The sequence below is a fragment of the Myotis myotis genome, unplaced genomic scaffold (genome assembly GCF_014108235.1).
Source record: "Myotis myotis isolate mMyoMyo1 unplaced genomic scaffold, mMyoMyo1.p scaffold_m19_p_6, whole genome shotgun sequence".
NCBI classification, from domain to species: domain Eukaryota; kingdom Metazoa; phylum Chordata; class Mammalia; order Chiroptera; family Vespertilionidae; genus Myotis; species Myotis myotis.
The window spans coordinates 12,428,553-12,449,099 of NW_023416368.1; the positions used below are offsets into that span (position 1 = coordinate 12,428,553).

A 20,547-nucleotide genomic window follows, 5' to 3' on the forward strand; every position below is an offset into this window, starting at 1 on the left:
ATGGATTCTCTGAGAAGAGGACTCTGAGACCAGTTTCCCATCTGCAGAGTTTATTAAGGAATGCTGGTGGGAGAAAAGGGGAGGAAGCAACACGGGCAAAGAAAGATGGAGCTGCAGTGCAGATCTGATGACACCTTTGATTGATCTCACAGAGTTAAAATGGCCCATCAAAAATCTCCTCTGTTGGGCTGAAATGGCTAAGCTTTTTAAAAAAAAAAAAACCACAAAAATATTTACATCAATATAGTTTATAATAGTGAAAAACTAAAAAGGAACTAAATGTCCCATTGTAAGAGAATAGTTGAAGTTTATATTCATTTCATAGAAAACAGGCAACTATTAAAAATAACGTGAAAATTATTCATATTGGCAGGTAAAAATATTAGGATACTTGGTGTTTGCTATGTGTCAGAAGTTTTTGTGAACACATCACATATGTAAGTGTGAACCCTCAACAGTCTTGTGAAGAAGACACTAATATTATGCACATGAGGAAACCTAGGCACGGAAAATTTATGGTATCTTGATCGAGGTCATAAAGAAAGTAAATGGCAAAGGTGAGATTTGAGCCCCACATTGAGGCTTCAGAACCTGTACTCTTAACTGACATGAGATGCTGCCTTATATCTGGAGTACTGTGACTACGTTTGGTGAGGTAAACTTTTATTTTGTCTGCTTGAGGAAAGCTTTGGTTTCTGTGACTTGAAGGAATTAATGGGTTCATTTACGTAAGGAGCAAGGAGCATCTGGAGAGGGAAAGGACTGAGACCTGACTCCTTTCTCCTAAGCCAGTTGTGCTGAGGTGGCTCTGGGTGAGGCTGGGATCAGGCCAGAGCAATATGACTCCAGAGATAAGCTTTCAATAAAAGCAGAGAGGCACGGAATGATCAGGTGAGCTCTCCACTGCTCTAAAGCAACAGGTCCAAAGGGAGTGGTGTGAGTCTATGGGTGATAGAGGAATGGGTAACAGGGATATGCTCTATGCTAGCCATGCTGTGTCCCAGCAAAGTAGATTTTGTGACTGAATCTGAAGTTACAATCTTGGGATCCAGGGCTAATGATAGTGTGAAACATCCTTAGCTCCCATAACACTATGGAAAGGTTTTCCTCTCTCTACCTGTCCCTGGAGTGGGGGGAGGTGGTAACTATTTCTCTTTCTAGTTCTCCTCCTTCTCCTCCTCCTCCTCTTTCACTTCATCCTCTTCCTTCAAAAAAAGCAAACAAATAACAAAAAAACCTCAGGCCTAATCATAAAGCATTGGAAATGTACAGGATGGTGATGTATTCCAACATCCACATGTCACAGTAGCAACTCTGCCTTTTTGCAAGGTTTGATTCAACTCCAGCATATGTTTTGGGAACTGTTTGGACCAGACTAATTAGCTCTGGTAGCTATTATGGAGTCTTTCATTTCAAGGGAACACATATATATGTCCGGCTAAAGTAAGGAAATTAGAGCAAACAGGACCTGTTCTTTAATTGAGAGAATTATGGGTGAAGTGTGTGTGTGTGTGTGTGTGTGTGTGTGTGTGTGTGTGTGTGTGTGTGTGTGTATGTGCGCGCGCACTCATGTGTGAAGAGCATGGCATGATTCAAACTTCAATATTGTGCTTTGGGACCAAACTGTAAAGATAAACATTATGGTGACAATAGATGATTGATGCTTTGCAAAACAAAAGAAATTATATGAGAAAGAAAACAAAAATGTTAATGAGGATTGTATTATGATGGTGGTTATTGGGGTATTAAAATGTTTATATCCAAGCTTTTCTTTAAAGTGTAAGTAGGCATTGCTTTTCAAACAAAAAAGTAAAGGTAACCTTATTTATCATTTTATCTATAACTATTGTTGGGGAAAGACATATTGTCTTATGTTTTCTTCAAACCATTTCTTAAACATATTGTTTCAATCCATCATTTAAATGTATTTATTCATTAATTCACTAGATCTTTTGAAGAAGAATCATTTTCAGAAAAAAATTATTTACTGTCTGCATGGAGTGAACAGGACTTCAGCATTTGATCTGTATGGTGTACTGCCTTCTAAACAGGACCTTGGGGAAACACTAAGGATGTGCATTTATGATGTACGTACACAGTGAAATCTTTCAGAAGTCAACACTTTACACACTTCATCTCAAAATGCCCACATCAACCACGCATTAAAATTTAGTGGTTCAGGGAAGTGCTCACCAAGTTCATCCCCACAACCTCTTACAGGGAGCAAGGATAATTCTATAAAGTTGTTCCCTGCATTCCTCTTTAATGCGTACTTTAGGCATATGAAAATAAAATTAAGGGAAACAAAGTAAATTGCCAAATTCTATCATATGTTAATTTTTTTCATTCTTCTGAAGCTAAAATGATTTAGATTTTGCTTTAACTGTTGCTTGGGGTTGTTTCACTATAGAAAATCACCAGGATGAGTATATTCATTCAGACATCAGTGTGTGACTTCTACCAGCATACTGATTACTTTTCAGAGAGGTAACTTGCAGGTGTCAGTAAAATACCTTGCTTTTCCTAATGCTAATTTCATGGTCTTGGGGAAGGATAATAGAGTGCAGGATACATGCTAAATCTCAATAAACAAATTGGGGTGTATGTTACCTTTGGGAAGTTTAAATACTTAATAGTAGACCTCTTCTACCCTTTGGAGCAGTGGTAGATGGTTGGATCATTGTGGATGGTTCATGTGGCGCACTGCACAACTCCCAGGGGGTGCCATTCACTGTACTCTCTTGTGAATGCCGCCTTTTGAGGTTGTGTGATGCATCTGGAAAAAACATCAACCGTCACAATGGTATAATGAAAAGAACATTGCTCTGAGGGCTAAAAGCATGTAATTCCTTCCCTGACTTTGCTAATGCTGAGCCATTATCTTGATGGAAATTTTAAAGAATAAAAGCATAATCTGGGTAATCACTCTATATCAGTAATGGCTGTCCTACTTTAGTACCTGTTTTTCCAATTTGTTTAACATCATGTCAGCAAGATGGAGACAGTTGAAATGACAGCATTTTGCATTTTAAAAATAATAGCTTTGAGATAATCCACACAAGATACCATTCACCTATTTGAAGTGTACAATTCGTTAGTTTTTAGTATATTGACAGTATTGTACAATCATCAAACCAATTTTAGAACATTTTCATCACCCCCAAAGAACATTTTCATCACATACCATTGGCAGTCAATCCCCATTTCTCTCCAGCTTCTCTACACCCACATCCCAGCTCTGGGAAACCACTAATCTACCTTTTGTTTCCATAGATTTGTTTATTCTGGACTTCTCATACAAATGGAATCATACCTCAGGTAGTCTTTTGTGACTGACTTCTTTCATTTAGCATAATATTTCCTTGGTTTATTAATGTTGTAGCATATATCAATACATCTATCTTTTTTATTGATGAATGATATTCCCTTGTATGTATAGACCACAGTTTGTTGATCAGGTCATCAGATAACGGGCATTTTGGCTATCCCAACTCTTTGGCTATTATGAATAATGCTGGTAGTACATTTGTGTCCAAGTTTTTTGTGTGAACATGTATTTTTATTTTTGGTATATATCTAGGAGTAGAATTGCTGGGTCGAATGGTAACTCTGTGTAACATTTGGGACAGAGTTCAATTGTTTTCCAAGGTAGCTGCACCATTTTATAGTCCCACTAGCAGTGTATGATGGTCCCAATTTCTCCACATCTTCAAGAACATTTATTATCTGTGTTTTTGATTATAGTATTCTAGTGTGTATAAAGTGGCATGTTGGGTTTCTATTTGCATTTCCCTAATGCCTAATGATATGCTCACTGGGCATTTGTATATCTTCTTTGGAGAAATGATGCTATCAGTGTCAATATTCTAATTTGGATACTGTACTATAATTTTACACAATGCTACCATTGAGTGAAACTGGATAAGTGTGCACAGGATCTCCCTATATTATTTATAAAAACTGTATGTGAATATAAAATTATTTCAAAATAAAAGGCTTAAAAACATACAAAAAAACCTCCAGCATATCCTTTTATATTTATCTATAGAGTGATGTTTAAATAAGCTTATACTCATAATATATCTAGGCATCTTCCTTGTGATGAGTAGGAATTGACTTCATAAATAACAATAATGTTTAAAGCTCAGACACTTACTCATAAATTATGTATAAAAATTAAATCAGCTCCACAGCTCTATGTGTGACTACTGCAGTCATTGAGTTGAGAGATCAGTATAATGCTTAGGGGAATTTCAGGTAGTGTAAAGACAGCCAAAAGTGAAGCCACAAATCTGACACTCACAGTAACCCTAAAGACATGTTATACACAACATACATGCCTAATACTGACTTTAAATAATGAAGAATTCTCCCTAGCCAGTTTGGCTCAGTGGATAGAGCATCGGCCTATGGACTGAAGGGTCCTGGGTTTGAGTCCAGTCAAGGGCACATGCCTGGCTTGTGGGCTTGATCCCCAGTAGGGGGCATCTAGGAGGCAGCCAATCAAAGATTCTCTCTCATCATTGATGTTTCTATCTCTCTCTCTCCCTTCCTCTTTTAAATCAATAAAAATATATTTAAAACAATAATGAGGAATTCAACAGAAATACAGAAAATTTAATATATATTATTTTGCCTTGAGTAAATAGGATCTAGATTATCAGAGATTTAATTTTATATTTTTATTTTATACATTATCTTTTGTGCTTCTAGGGAAGTTGAAGTCAGCAAGATAAATTATGCTAACGGCTGTTATTGACTCTTAAAGTCTTGTGGTAGAATCTCTGTCTTTATAATTCCACTAATTCAATATTCAGGCCCACAAAATGATTTCTGTGTGATGATGTTCTATGCCGGGGTCCAACCCCAGCAGGTCCAGGGGTCCCCAAAGGTGTGGACGGAGTCGGCGAAGAAGGAATGGCACGGTGACAGCGTTCAGTTGATCAGCAGCCTAGCCAGGATCTCTAGCCAGGATCTCCAGCCAAGTTCTGGTCTGGATCTCTAGCCAGGTTCTGTGTCCATGTTCTTTTGCTAGGTTCTCCAGCCAAGTTCTGTAGCCATGTTCCCTCACTAGGTTCTCCAGCCAGGTTCTGTCCAGGTTCTCCAGCCAGGTTCAGTCACCAGGTTCTAGTCAGGTTCTCTTGCCATGTTCTATCCAGGTTCTGTAGCCAGGTTCTGTCTCTAGGTTCTTCAGTCAGGTTCTCTCGCTAGGTTCTGTCTCTAGGTTCTGTTGCCAGTTTCTGTCCAGGATCTTTTGCCATGTTCTCTCCAGCGAAGTTCTTCTGTCTCTAGGTTCTGTGTAGGTTCTGTCTTCTAAGTTCTGTCTTCCAAGTTCTGTGTTGTTACATCTGTATTTATACCAGTTGACTCCAATCCTATCAATCTCTATTACAAAGGTTAGGGCGTTTCTTATCTCCATTCCAGGGAGTAAAGATTATGTAGCTTAAGCATGATTGTTCGTAGTTAAAGTGATTAATTACCCGCCTGGCACTTAGTTAAGAGGTTTTATTCCCTCCCTAACTTCAGGGGAAAATCCCTATCTGGGGAAACAACCTTTCTCAGAGACCTTGGTTAAAACACATAGTGCCAAGAAGGTGAGCAAACATATTAAGAACAGTATGCCATATATGCCAGGTCCCTTGAAACAGCAAGGATGGACTGGCTCCTGGCAGTTCTATGAACATACTTTTATGGTTATTTTAGGGCTCTCTATGGTCAATGCTTACCAGTATAATATGCTGTATTATGTGGTTAAATTCACAGAAGAGTTTATCACTTGTATTCTCAAATCTGCATATCCAATGGCAAAGCTAACTGTTCTGTGTGGTATGTGACTTGAACACTGACATTTTCACTCCTATTGACCCTGTATTAGCAGAAACTACATAATTTTAAAATCGGCTTCCCAAACTAAGTTGCATGTTTGCTAATGCCTTGGTTTCCTGCCCATTATCTTGCTATTCAAGCTTGCAATCAAATCTTAGATTCTGTGTGCTGCTAAGAGCCTTCCTGACCATTTGGGGTTCCATGTTACCTGCTCTGGAGTCCACTTTTTAAGCACATGCATAACCATTTTACCAGGTGTACCAGTTAATAATGCGGATTTTTTTTCAATAGATGGAGCTACACATATGTTGATATATATGTGATTTGATATGTATGCTATTTTGTTGTATTGACAGCAAGCTTCAAAACCTCATATGTCAAATTTTGTGAAGGTGTTAACATCATATATATTTTTATGCTTAAAAATGTTGAATTTCGTGCCAAAAAAAGAGCATTTGTGGGAAGTTTTAATTCATTACTTTGTTTTGAAGAAAAGTGCTGCTGAAAGTTATTGTGTACTTTGGGAAGCTTATGGTGAACATGTTCCATCTCAAGATACTTGTGAACGCTGGTTTAAACACTTTAAAGGTGATGATTTCGATGTGAAAGACAAAGAACATCCAGGTCAACCAAAAAAGTTTGAAGACCAACAATTACAAGCATTATTGGATGAAGATGCGTGTCAGACTCAAAAACAACTTGCAGAAAGATTAAATGTTGCTCAGCAAACAATTTCTGATCGTTTACAAGCAATGGGAAAGATTTTAAAGGAAGGAAAATGGGTGCCACATCAACTGAACGAAAGACAAATGGAAAACCGAAAAGTCATCAGTAAAATGTTGCTTCAACGGTATGAAAGAAAGTCTTTTTTGCATCAATTTGTGACTGGCGATGAAAAGTGGATTTATTTTGAGAATCCCAAACACATAAAATCATGGGTTGACCCAGGTCAACTATCAACATCGACTGCAAGGCCAAATTGCTTCGGAAAGAAGACAATGCTCTGCCTTTGGTGGGAACAGGAAGGTGTGGTGTATTATGAGCTTCTAAAACCAGGTGAAACCATTAATACTGATCGCTACTGATAACAAATAATTAATTTGAACCACGCTTTGATCATGAAACGACCAGAATGTGCCAGAAGACATGGCAAAGTAATTTTGCTTCATGATAATGCACCATCACACACTTCAAAACCAATTAAAAGACATGTTAAAAGATCTTGCCTGAGAAGTATTAACTCACCCTTCGTATTCATCAGACCTTGCTCCTTCAGATTACCACTTGTTCCGATCAATGGCACACGCACTTTCTGAGCAGCACTTCAAAAGGGACGAAGTGGAAAATTGGGTCTCTGAATGGTTTACCTCAAAACAAGAAAAGTTCTATTGGGACGGTATCCACAAATTACCTGAAAGATGGGGGAAATGAGTAGCTAGCGATGGACATTACTTTGAATGAAGCACTTTTGATGTTTCTCTTGAAATTATCATGTTTTCTTTGATTACAAAATCCACATTATTAACAGGTACACCTGGTAGGCTTCTCTCGGTCTCTGGGTCTTGCATGCTCTGTTGGTAATGACACCTTTGTCTTGACAGAAGCCAGGCCAAAATTTGCAAATAAGCCGTCATATATATTTTGAGATCAACCAAATTTTTAAAAGGAGGATGAAAATATAAAAAATTATACTGTTATATTTATTTTGGAATGAATAAGAGTTCAATAGTTATTTACTGGCTGGAATAGTTTTTATATTTGCATATTGACCCAAGAGCTCCATTATACAGTATATATGTCAAATTGTATAAATTGAGTACCACAAATAGATGCGGAGGCAAAGCATAAAAGATGGACAAGAAAAAAATCTGGCATCCCACCCTACTAAGCTGTATCTTTTAATGAATTGCCCCTTTAACCTGTTTCTCTGCCAATTACTGTCACTGAATCATATTAACATAAAGCTCTGTTTCTAAGTTATTTGTTGCTTTAAGGTCATACATCTTCAGTTTTCTTTGCTTTGGCTTAACTATGTGACTTCTAACATAATTTATACATTGCTATAATCAATAAAATATTGAAACAATGGGGTTTATGGTCTCAGTGTTTATGTAATAATCATTTTTATCTTCCAAGTAGAAAATACAGGTCTGAGAATAATAAAATACTAAAAAAGAAGTTATTTATTTCTCTGAAGATTTATGCAAGCGTTTTATTTGAAATTGGCAGTTTAAAAAATATAATTTTGCATTGTTTTGAGCATAAAAAAATGCTTTAAGTTAGATTCTTTTCTTTTAATCATATTTTGTCTGATCTAAGTATGTCTGCTGAACACAAAAATCCCCATGGGAATCTTCTTGTCACCATAGCAACCAGATTGCAGTTTCCAATATCTATGTAATGAAGTGCAGACATGTTTTCAGCACAAAGTGCTAAATTGAGGTTTGCTTCACTAATTTAATTAGCTGGCAAAAATAATCAATTCCTTCATGATTAATGATGTCACAATTTATGCAGTAGACAAATCAGAAAAACTTTCTTAGCTAGTATGTTGTATTTTAGGGGAGATAAAATAATTAAAATCATTTTTTAATTATTTTGGGTAAGTAGTAAGATAAGCTTAGGTTTCTGGGATCCATAATGTGATCCTTGCATTGCTCAGTTTTTAAAATGGTTAGCTTTGTTAACATTTTATGTAATTCAGGATCAAAAGAATGGCCATTAGAGTTTGATGTTTGCTTTGGTGGCAGAGGACAGAGATGGATTGTAAATGTTTCTTAATTTTACTGCCTTCTGAAGTTTACTGGACTTCCAGTAGCCTGTACTTTCTCTTATCTAAATAAACTTCCACCATTAAATGTGTTTTTGATGAATGGGACATCTTGGTTAATTGAGTATATTGCTTAATAGAGATTTATAACTAAGGTGAAGTCCTGGAAATAATTTTTATGAAGCCCTTCCACATATCATATGGACCAATGCCTCTTAATTTAGAGCTTGTGGGAAGAACTACATAACAATTACTAAACTTGGACACCTGTACTTCAGGGACCTACAAGTCACCACGACAGCTGAAACAATGGGTCATCCATTCATTAGGACCACTGGTGGAGTTGCCCTTTCCACTCTGCTCCCTAATCCTCCAGAATGGAAACTTTTTTTTTTTTTTTTTTGTCAGGGCTCCTCAACTCTTTTCCTCTGTCTTACTGTGCTTCTGTAAACACTGCTTTTATTAAAAAATAACAAAACAAAAAACCCCCAAAACATAAAAGTATGGAACAGATTGCCCAATCTCAGAGGGAAGGAAGAGGAGGGTAGGTGGGTGGGAAGAGATAACCAAAGAACTTGTATGCATATATGCATAACCCATGGACACAGACAATAAGGTGGTGGAGGCCTGGGGCAATAGGTGAGGGCGGGCTAGAAGAGGTCAATGGGGAAAAGAATGAGACATATGTAATAACTTTCAGCAATAAAGATTTTTTTTTTTAAAGCTCAGCATTTAGGATCTTGAAATAAAAAGGAGGCATAAGGATAAATGATTTGTGTAGTATTCAAGGGGCAACAATCACATTTTAGTCAAGGAGGTATATTTAGGCTAGCATCTTCTTTAAGTCTTTGTTTCTACTGTGGCATAGGGTAAAAAAAGAACACTGCTCTTTGTATATATCTGAGATAGAATTCTTATACACACTTTTGCACCTAATAAAACATGTAGCACATAATATTTAAAAACTAAAATCTATTGTTAAAAATAATAGTGATCAAGCCCGACTGGCCTGGCTCAGTGATTGAGTATTGACCTATGAATCAGGAGGTCACAGTTTGATTCTTGGTCAGGGTACATGCCCAGGTTGTGGGCTGGATCCTCAGTATGGGGCATGCTGGAGGCAGCCGATCAATGATTCTCTCTTATCATTGATGTTTTTATCTCTCACTCCCTCTCTGTATCTCTCTGAAATCAATAAAAATATATTAAAAATAATAGTGGACATGATAAAATGATATGAGATTAGCTATATATAGTGAAATAACATAAGGCATAGGCAAATGATTGTGGCAGATTGCACATGGTTTAGGAATTCAGAGAAGGACGAAGTTACTTCAAAATGGATAGATTACCTTAATTGTTATAAGGAGGAAGGGCATTTTAATAAGCAGAGGAGAGTTTAGAAGGGATGACCTAGCAAGTTAGAAGTAGGGAATGAGCAAGATTCCTGTGAAAGACAATGTCAAACGAATCAACGGTATGGTCAATATGACATGTTGCATGTAAGGTTGTTTAGGTCATTTCCTTTACTCTGAATAAAAGAGGGCAAGACACAAGGCCAATTTGGCTACAGTATCTTTCATCCAGGTCTGTGTAAGCTATACGGTCCGTCTAGATGGATGGCCTCTTCTTCTATTACTTCCTAGGATTCAGGCCTGAAGCTGTGGTCCTGAAGGAAGAGGATCACCTTACCAAATGCAAAAGAACCATGTTTGGTCAAAGCATATTCTCCAGAACAGGCTATGACCACACCAGTGACCCTTAACTCAGGATTTCCTGGACATGCAGTGGACTGCTCAGGTACTGTTGGGTCTATGAGTTATTGTCAATGTCCTGGACCCCCACTGAAGACCACATATTACACAATGTCAGTAAATATTATAAATGCATAATATTTATAAAACTAAAATCCAACAATTCTTCACTGTAGTTCATATGATCTTAATTATGCAGAGTCAAATAGTTCCTCATGGTTTAAATAATCAATAATACATATAATTTGAAAGGTATTTTACAAACACAGTGTGCATGATCTAGAAAAGGGAAACATAGTGGTAAAATTTGTGGACCATCATTTCCTAATTCATTCCAATCTTTATTCTGCAAAAATTTATGGAGCCACAACTCTGTGCCAGGCACTTTGCCCAACATTGGGAACTCGAATGTGAATATGGGAGAGGGTCTTGTTATCAATGGACTTCGAATCAGCTTTTTCCGACTCTTTATTGTATCTTAAAATCATTCAGCTTTATTTATGCTTATCAAGACTGATACTGACTTGGGGTTGATCTCTGAAGGGAAGGGGAATGAATTGATTGAAAAATATGTCAATAGTCATTCTTTTCAGACACAGTGTTAAGAAGCATTAATATGCATTGTCTGAGTTTCCACTAGCTGATTTATTTAGCCAGCAGCTAGCACTTGTATTTTTTTTCAATAAAAAGACCCCCTCCCAAAGAAATCCAATTGCGCTAAAGGAAGAATTATCATAAATAATTGTGTGTGTGTGTGTGTGTGTGTGTGTGTGTGTGTGTTTGCATGAGCACAGGCATTTCTGTTTATACATTCCTGGGCCTCACAGCTGCTTTGATGTGTTTACTCTAATGAACGAGATAGATTCCTCAGGATGGCTCAGTGGTTGAGCGTCAACCTATGAACCAAGAGGTCACAGTTCGATTCCCAGTCAGGGCACATGCCTGGGTTGCGGACTCGATCCCCAGTGGGGGGGCATGCAGGAGGCAGCCAATCAATGATTCTCCTCATTGATGTTTCTATCGCTCTTTCCTTCTCCCTTTCTCTCTGAAATCAATAAAAATAGATATATTTTTTAAAAAAGAGACAGATGTTGGCTCGGAAAACAAGGCTACAAAAGCCACACGGAAAATTGCTTAGTTGGTCTTCAACTGTACATTGCACCTTGTTTAAAACAGTGCCATGAACCTATCGGAATATGCATTGGAGACCAGCAAATTCTTCAGCTTGAAAAACTCACCCTATTTTCACCTGTGCTTTGTCGTCTCTTCTTTTATCAAAATTAGTGTGACAAGTTCTTAGATGTGAACACTTATAAATACCCTTTATCATTTTAATTAATCTGACTAATTTCAAGAGCAAGTTTTCAAAAATTTAATTGCCTATTGTTATAGCTCTAAGCTGGCAAAATACAAGGAGACATTGAAATGTCTCTGCTTTATGTGGAAGAGAAAGGTCTTACGATAGATTTCTAGTCTACCCCAGGTCACTCTGACATCATATTTCCTGAAGACTTCAGTATCAGATAGAATGCTTTCAAATGCAACTGTTTTAAAACTCCACTAATAATGGCTTTCATATTACTTCCCCTGGTGAAAAGTCTGGTGGCATGTGGTTCCAAAGTTGGTGGTTCTGAGGCAGTTGTTGGTGATTCTCTGGGCCATTCCTTCATGGTTGGAAATTGGTAGCAGTGCTCTGCCTAAGGTCTTCCTGGGACAGATATTCCACAGGAAGTAAGATGGGTACATATCAAAGGGATTTCTCTTGTGTGTTTCTTTTCAATGAGGAAAATATTTTTTTAGGGTGCATAATAGATTCTCCTTACTTTCATTGATCAGAACTGATTTAATCTTTATCCCAAGACCAGTTGCCAGTAAGGGAAAAGTAATTTGCACAGACCAATCATAATTCATTCCCCAGACCTGGGAACATGGTGGCCCACACAAAATTGGAATTCTTTTAGCAAGGAAGAAGGAGAAATGGCAGTTGTATGGGCAACTGAGAGCATCTACTGTTTGGTTCTGATCTAAACAAATCTTTTTCTTTAATTGTCACATCTTTAATTCTTTATATATAATTTTAGGATTATCACATCTTAGCACTATATTCTGTAATGTGGTTAGCTACTTATGGTAGGCTTCTTTGATATATCTATATTTAGGAAGCACCAGAGCAGTAAATCAAACTTAAGAAAGACAATTTTAAAGTATGTAATTTTGGTTGCATATTTTTAAAGGATAAACATATTAAAAATGTTAAAGAAAATTCAACTACTGTATGAATTACAGAATACATAGGGTTCCTTAAGTAAGATATTAAAAATACTCTATGCTCTGAAGACATGTTTCATTTGGTAACTCAGATAATTCTGTGAGACTAGAACAGTGATGGCGAACCTTTTGAGCTCGGCGTGTCAGCATTTTGAAAAACCCTAACTTAACTCTGGTGCTGTGTCACATATAGAAATTTTTTGATATTTGCAACCATAGCAAAACAAAGACTTACATTTTTGATATTTATTTTATATATTTAAATGCCATTTAACAAAGAAAAATCAACCAAAAAAATGAGTTCGCGTTTCACCTCTGACACGCGTGTCATAGGTTCGCCATCACTGGACTAGAAGGTTTTGAATACTCTCCTTTTACTCTATATTCACATACAAACACCTCATATATCTTCTGCACACTAAAAGTAAACCATGTAAACCACCGTATCTTTTATATATCTAAGGTATATATATCCTGGTCCATCATATCATCCTAAAAAAAGGCTAAAAACAGATCACTGTTTGCAAGAATGTTTGTATAGTTGTAGCTTCTAGGAAATAAAGATTAATATAGTTGCATGTTAAGCAATAAGCACTGTCTGGATTGGTATCCATGTCATATTCTTTGTAGAAATTTCAACCCGTCTACTTATTTAGAGAGAAATAAAATCATTATCACACAGATGGAGGAATCTTTTTCTACATGAGAATGGCTCTCCCCCCACCCCCACACACCCATTGCCCAAAGACAGACAGCACAGTACAGTTGATCTGATCAGGCACAGATTTAACCTCAATATTGTAGTTTGTATGATTAACATTTATGATGTGAACATGTGTGGCTTTCCATGGAGATGTGTTTCAGAACTTGAACTCTAGCCACATGGGCCTGGGTTCAAATACCAGCTCTATTAGTTACTAGCTGTGTAACTCTTGGCAGATAACTATTTTTTCTAAGCCTCAGTCACTCCTTTTGTAAAACTGGAGTAATGTGGTGTATGTAACTTTTAAGGTTATTTTGAGAGCAAACTGACATAAAGCAAATACAGTGTCTAGCATGTAAGTTATTGTTAGGGTCTTTTTTGCCACATCTTACTAAGAAAAACAAAAAAATGAGTTTTTTTGAGGAATTGAAGTAGAGTTCTAAGAATTTTCTTTACTTGTTATATTTTCCCTTAACATAAATATGGAGATATCACTTCAATCATTAAGATGCTAAAGAGAAATCAGATATATTACCATGAATGTTATGTTGCTTTGTTATTAGTTTTATAGGAAATATATTTTGTGAAGATGTTAGATTCACAGTTAACCAGTTTGTTACCTGGTCTTATTACAGGATTCAGTTTGTTTACTGAATTAACAGAATATCAACATAAAAAATTCACACTTAGTGAAATGTGAGAAAAATGTGAACACATGCAGAGTAACATGAATATTTGTCAGTGATTTTGAAGAAAATCATTGCATTTATGCATCTAAATAAGCCAATTAAGCCCATAAACACATATTATTATTTCAAGGTTAATCATGGAAGATCTAAAAGAGGATGAGCTAAAGGAGTACCAAATTTTAAATGAAAGCTTTGGAGAACATGCTCATCCCCTCTAATGATGATATCTTGCTTTTATGATACTAGGTGATATGAGGTTAATAATTAGTTTTCTATTTGAGTCAAATTAGAGATTTCGCTAAGCTTCATTTATTTATATAAATCTAGTCCCAAGTACACATAGAGTTTGTCATTCCAAGGGCAGGCACAGTTGACTTCATAGCTCTCAACTAATTTATATTTTTCAATGACTAAACTGTAGAGAGTGGCATTAGCTTGGCAGTTACAACATATTTTTGTCTCTTCTTTCCCTCATGGATCCTACCAAAAGAAACATCTAGAAATCCCATGAGAATGGGAGGAAGAAAAGCAGTGTTATTGTGGTTTGGCTGATGACTGCTGTTTTTAGAGTGCCAGCTCCCATGGGCAAAACACAAAAGGGAAATTATGCATAAGAAATAAAAAAAAAAAAAAAAAAAAAAAAAAAAAAAAAAAAAAGAAATAGTGTTCCACGTGATGTGTGGAAAAGTTTGGAAACCCACTTGGGTCTCATGGGAAATTAAAGAGCAGGAAAAAAACGGACCAAAGAGATTAAGACAATTTTTAGATTATAAACACTTTCTGGGAAAGGATTCAAACCAATTCAAATAAGCAGCACAGAGGAGAACAAGGGAGGATTCAAGGACGACTGGGTAAAACTAAATTGCAGGGTTAGGTTAATTGGTATGGGCGGGAAGGCTTCCTATCAGGTTTAAGCAGTGAGCGTGTCTAAATAATGCTGAGAAAATTGAGTTAGAGTGTATACACAACACTTAGGAACCATGATGATTGCATTTCTGCTTAAACCAGAGATCTAGCTAACGGAAATCATTTTCCTATTTATTCACATATGCAGGAGAGAAAGGACATCTAGAATTAAATCTGAAGGCAGACTCATGAACCTGAGTTGGTTGTATGCACCTCTAATACAATGATGCTGGTTGCAGATCTCTTTAAAGCTACTTTTACTTACTTAGCTCCTTACTTAAGTCAAATAAAATTTAAACAGTGAGAGTACATAAGCTCAATTGTGGAAGGTTATGGATGCAAGCGTAATCAGTTTTCTAAAACTGTATATAATGGTGATGCAGTCAAAATTGATCTTTTAAATATTTGCTTAGGCTTTTCATTTTAAAGGGTATATATTTGCTAAATCAAAGCTTTATATATGCCTGAATTGTTTACTTTAAAAAACTGGGTGATCTTACTTGCGAAAGAGAATACTGAGAAATTTTCATTTAGTCATTTTAATATTTTAAAAAGGAGATGGAAAGGCAGGGGTTTTTCAGGTAATCGGTTAGTGTCTGTAAACATGGCAGTGATACCTTTTGCATGCCTTTCACCCACACATCCAATTACTTTTTCTGAATTTCTGGCACCATTATGAGTAGTCAATACCATCTTTTAAGCCTGAAAAAAATATATGCTGGGGCTTTTGAGTGTTAGTTTCTTTATTGCAAGGAACTGAAACCAATTCTATCTTGAGACAAAACATAAATTTCACATAAAGCTTTTTGAAATTCACAGAGTAGAATAAAGGCTGGAGAACCAGATTTTTAAAGTATATATGTGTGCAGGAGGGGAAGAAAGAAAGCTGGGTAGCAAGCCTATGCCAGTAGATTTGGGACTTTGTATGGTAACGTAGTTTACGTACTCAACTATGGTTTCCAGTAATGTGGCTGGAATAAAGATTAAGGATTCTATAGTGCTTCCCTGTCCCAATTTCCATAGAGGGACACAATGGGAAGTATCTTGCCATATATATTTGCAGTGGAGGGTTTTCCTCAAGGAGGAAGGGCATTGAAAACTAAACTCTGGTTTGGCTCAGTGGAGAGAGCATCTGACTGCAGACTGAAGGGTCCTGGGTAAAAGGCACATACCTTGGTTGTAGGCTCCTCCCAGGCATGGGCCCTGGTAGAGGCATGTGCGAGAGGCATTCAATGCATGTGTTTCTCTCACATCTATATTCCTCTCTGTCTTTCCCTCTTTCTTCCACTCTTTCTAAAATCAATGGGAAAATATCCTTGGGTGAGGTTTTAAAAAATACTGAATACACACACACACACACACACACACACACACACACACACACACATATTGATACCATACACTATAGTTACTGCTCAGGAAATCTGTATTTATTGCAATTAAGATAGGTAGGAGTAAATGAGTTTAATTTAGCAAAACAGCCATCTGAAATGAGTTGCTAATAAAGGTCTGTATAGAGGGAGTTCTGGCATTCTTTTTCTATGAATTTTAAATTGCCACAAAAAAAAATAGTGTTTCTAGTACAAGCTTCTTTTGAAAAGGCTGGGGAAAATCATAATTCACAAAGGTGTCATGCTTTAAAGAATTTTTTTGTATTATCATGATCTTTAAAATTGTATTTAATAACCAGCCAAGTATAAGTCAAGGAAATCATGTCAGTTAGACCCACCAGGTGTATTCAGAACCAGATTTAGTCTTATGGTAGGATAGAGTACAAAATATGTTCCAGGTAACTTTATTATCTAGCCAATATCTAAAATAAAATGAAATTGTATCTGTAAACCATAAATATCGGTGTGTGATTTTTATGTTCTTTCTCTTTTTTTAATTTAATTTTCACTGGCATTCATTTATAAGAAATGTCTATCTCCAGTTTTACTCCTTAGTCAACATTTTGGAGACATTGCCAGCCACTGTTAGGTATTTGGGCTCTGTTTAACTTCATGTGATCTTCAGCAAAAGAAGGAAGAGTGGGAAACAAGGATAAAATATGCATGGCACAGCCAAATGTGTGATTTAGGCCAGGTACAATGTTTATACTGACTTTTTATTGTTGTTCTGTTGCTCTTGTATGAAACTATTTTCAAGGCTTCATGAGAACATGCAAAGTTTAATTTTGTCTTTTAAATTAAACAGTCCATTTTTCATTAAAGGAAAATATGCATGGTATTCCATCTGAGTTACTGTGACTCTGAATTTATTTCACTGGAATGCAATTTAAAAATCATTGCACTAATTTTCTATGCCAGTGTGTCAAAATTTGACAATTTTAGATTTGCTTATAACTCATTGAACACTTAGTCATAGAAAAAAAAAGTGACTTGCAATCAAGACAAAACAAAATAGTAATTAAATTGGCACTTTCCAAACACATAGTTAAAATTTTTCACATGAAAGTTCCTGGCCGAGTGGCAGAGATACATGAGGGACAAGGCTATATTCCATTCTCAGAATCTGAGCCATGGATTGCAGTAAACCAGCCCCCTCTGTGAGGTGCCATTAGCTTCTTCAAAGTCTCCATTAGCACATTTGATGTCTGTTCTACTCAGTGTTCTTGGTTGAAAACAACCAAAGCCAACTCTGGCTGAGTGAACAGAAAAAAAGAGTTTATTATACAGTCATTAGGAATTCATAGAAACCATGTCAAACTAAACCGCAGAGCTAGTTTGTTCATAAAACTGGAATTTTTGCTGGGATCTATTATTTTCAGAAGGGAGAGATCCTCACCATCTTGCTGCTCCGGCTTCTAGCTCTCATGCAATTACCAGGCCGACTCTAGGTCACATGCCTGTGTCATAGCATCAAAACCTAGGGCAAGTGAGTATTTGGCATCTTCCAGCTTTTATGTTAGGATGTACTAATTCATAAGGTGAAGAACTCACCAAACATGGAAAAGAAGTTCAGTTTTCAAAAAACTGGAGTTCAGAATCTATCCTCTGCATACGCATCATATCTGAAACATGGAAAGAGTGAAATAAAGTTTGAGAAAAGAAGTGGAGGAAAAAAGGAGGGAAGAAAGAAGTGAAGAGAGAATAAGAAGGCAGGGAGGAAGGGTATGCTTTTTGTGTGAGAAGAGATCTTACCTTTAGCTTAATCAGAGCCACTTGTACCACTACAGGACAGGACTTAAGAGGTCACAAAGCAATACTGAATGTCACAGTCAATATGAAGTTCAAACCAAGTCTTTGGAAATGAATGCAAAACTAAGAATATTAATATTTTTTTCAGTAATGGGGTATGGTAAATATATATATATATATATATATATATAATGTTGGCTGCATGGACTGTTGGCATATGATTATTGAATGTATGTCTTAAAGGTAGTCTCATATATTTTCTTTTAGCTAGATATCCTTCACAGCAGTTCATGAAGTAATTTTAGTGAAATTACACTTGTAATGCTGATAATTGTGTAATTAATTATAATCTTCTTCGAGTACATTTGCTACTTAGTGGCACCTGTGCAGTCAGCCACACAGCAAGAGAAGGATGGTGATTCATGTACAGCAGTAAATTCAAGTATCCTCCTTCATATTTTCTTCTGAAAAGCTCAGTTGGGTCACTGTTGGTCTTTAGTTTCCGAGACTGTGTAGGCAAAGGGTAAAAGGTCATTTGGGGAAAAGGTCATTGTCAATTCAAGTGCTGCTAAAGCACATGTGAAGAAGTGACTGTCAGTGGAGTAACAGAAAGAAGGAAGCCAAACCTGGAAGAGGAGTGATGTGAACAGCCAGTAGCATTTACAGAGGACAACCATAAAAACTTATCAGAATAATGTAGGAACCATCGGAAAACATCACTAATCAACTTTGGGGCTGGGATCTGGGACATCTGCTTCTAGAGGCTCAGAGGTGGCAGGGTTCCCAACACACAGAAGGCAGACATCCTTAATTTTCCCTCTTTATTCAAGTGACTGGTAAACTCAGAGGCATAAATTATGCAAGCAAAATATTTTTTAAATTTTTCAAAAAAATGTTTCTGTTGGGATAGTAAAAAATGATTTATGTTTATAATATAAAGTCAGCATTCTGTTGTAAAATAGACAACAAAGCTTTGCTGTTTATGAGTAGCCTGTCTTCCAACTGGTCATACATAAATACTCTTTTATACTTATCAATAAACCTGAGTAGCACACAGAGAATATTTTAGTATTTTCATTTTATAGATGAGAAAATTGACAACCAGAGACGAAGATTTTGTAAGGATTTAGGACCAGGTCTACTGACTCTTAACTTCAGCTTTGGGCATTACCTCTTGTTTGATGATTATTTATTTCCTTGCCTTGTGAGGAAGCTATGCTTTTTCAGTTAATCATGTTATATTTTCACAATAAAAATAATTTATGGAATTTTTAAATTTTTGGAATTAACTGTAGAATAAGTGAATATGTTTAACTATGTTATATTGGGTCTATGTATTGATTTTAAGGGCTAAGGCTTGAAATCAATTTTATACAACTTCTACCCTTAGTTCCCCTAGTTGCCTTCTAACACAGAGAGGAGAAATTCTGCATGAAGGTTGTTTTTCATCAGAAATAAGCAATCCTCTCAATTTTGCATGTGTGTCACATCTTGGTGAATATTTTCTTCCTTTGGTCAAAATACATTAGTCAGAATCCCTCAGGTACAAATGCTAAAAACCCAACTCACACAGATCACACAAAGTAAGAAATTTATAGGCTCAGGAAATGGAAGTCTATCGCGGAAAAATCTAAGCTTCTAGAACAGTTGGATCCACATGTTCAAAAATGTCTTTAGGGTCCTTTTCTTTTCTTGTTTCTGCTTTCCTAGAGGTTGACTTGAATCTCTGGTAAGCTGTCCTCTAAGGTAGGAGAAGGATCACCAGATCCAAGCTACCAGTAACCCTTTTGAAAGAAAATTTATTTTTCAGTGCAACCAACCAACCAACCAACCAACCAACCAACCAACAAAACTCATAGGCTTTAGCTCACTGATATGCACTGTATCAGGTTATTTGGCTATATCTAAACCATGATCTATAGCTCTTATTGGCCATATGCTAAAATCACAATCCCTGGGTGAGTCTCAGACCCTTTTAATCACACTGTCTAAGCATGGTAGGGGATGGTACACCAGAATGAAATCAAGGTACTGTTTAGAAGAAGAGAAAAATGAATACTGGACGTTCAAACAATTATGTCACTACCTTAAGATTACATAAAGTGATGGGTTACTTATAGGAAAAGAAGAAAAATGTAATTTTACAAGGTATACTTTCTTGAGAGACAAAAATTGATAATACTTACATGGTATTAATCAGTTATTTGTATTTAATAAGTTGAAATATCAAATATTCGTTGCATAACAATATTGATCACAGTATTCCAAAGCCAAGTCTTCCTTTAAAAAGTTGTAAACAAAGAATAAGTATTAGCAAACTGGTCGATTAGTGTCATGTCCTCATTTAATCCTATACTTAATTTTCAGAAGATATGTATTCCTTGTCAAAATACATACTCAATAAAGTTATGGAAGCTTTTATTTGATTTTTTTTAAATTTTAACTTTTTCTTTCACCATGCTGAGAGGAGATTTCACGAATGGCATGTCTA

At 36.3% G+C, this 20,547-nt stretch overlaps 1 long non-coding RNA gene across 1 annotated transcript; it reads left to right on the top strand.

Annotated features, from left to right (window-relative positions):
* The first annotated feature begins 379 nt into the window (after positions 1-379).
* LOC118658024 lies at positions 380-3,317 on the top strand. Its single transcript, XR_004968182.1, has 3 exons — positions 380-557; positions 1,948-2,087; positions 3,274-3,317. It is a non-coding gene; the product is annotated as an uncharacterized LOC118658024 (long non-coding RNA).
* Positions 3,318-20,547: the final 17,230 nt, after the last annotated feature.